This window comes from Lupinus angustifolius, chromosome LG08, assembly GCF_001865875.1.
Source record: "Lupinus angustifolius cultivar Tanjil chromosome LG08, LupAngTanjil_v1.0, whole genome shotgun sequence".
NCBI lineage: Eukaryota > Viridiplantae > Streptophyta > Magnoliopsida > Fabales > Fabaceae > Lupinus > Lupinus angustifolius.
The window spans coordinates 24,842,931-24,843,572 of record NC_032016.1 but is presented as its reverse complement, the minus strand read 5'-3'; the positions used below and the strand labels follow the sequence as shown (position 1 = coordinate 24,843,572).

At 35.3% G+C, this 642-nt stretch overlaps 3 protein-coding genes across 5 annotated transcripts in view; 2 read left to right on the top strand and 1 right to left on the bottom strand.

Annotated features, from left to right (window-relative positions):
* LOC109355522 (U11/U12 small nuclear ribonucleoprotein 25 kDa protein) overlaps positions 1–642 on the top strand; it is a 27,344-nt gene that overhangs the window by 7,560 nt on the left and 19,142 nt on the right. The gene's annotated exons all lie outside the window — the stretch shown is intronic.
* The window catches only part of LOC109355519 (MAP3K epsilon protein kinase 1-like), a 33,190-nt gene that overhangs the window by 17,439 nt on the left and 15,109 nt on the right, over positions 1–642 (bottom strand). The window lies entirely within an intron of this gene.
* LOC109355525 (anamorsin homolog) overlaps positions 1–642 on the top strand; it is a 6,357-nt gene that overhangs the window by 4,484 nt on the left and 1,231 nt on the right. The gene's annotated exons all lie outside the window — the stretch shown is intronic.

Genomic DNA, 642 nt, shown 5'->3' with positions numbered 1-642 from the left:
TGTCATGATATATTTTTATCTTGCTTCACTATCTTCTGCCAATTTGTCTTCCTGTTGCCTAAGGTCTTTTTTCTATCTTTTCCTAATTAATTATGTCATAAGTGAACACCTTATAAATTCTAATAGTCNAATAGTCAATATGTTCTGTATTGCACATAGATCAAAGCTAAAAAGCCTTCATGGAAAGTTGGTTCAGCTTTTGCCTTAAAGAAGGTGGTGAAGAGTTCACCTAAAGTGCAAATTGATATTGATTCAGACCTGATTGACGAAGATAGTCTTTTGACTGAAGAAGATTTGAAGAAACCCCAGCTTCCAGGTAAAGACCACTTTTCTAGTTTGTCCTTGATTAATTAGTATACTGTGTGATATTAGGCTATTAGCTAATATGCTTCTACAATAGATGATTGTGAAATTGGCAGTACGAGAAAAGCGTGCAAAAATTGCACTTGTGGGAGGGCTGAAGAAGAGGAGAAAGCATTGAAGTTAGGATTGACTGCAGAGCAGATTAGTAATCCTCAATCAGCTTGTGGCAGTGTATGTCCTTTTCCATGTTTCCTTTTGCAATATAAATTTTGTTATATCATCTTGCATTTTACATTTTACGTGACACGTTCTAAAGTTTGAGAAATGTGGATGCACACA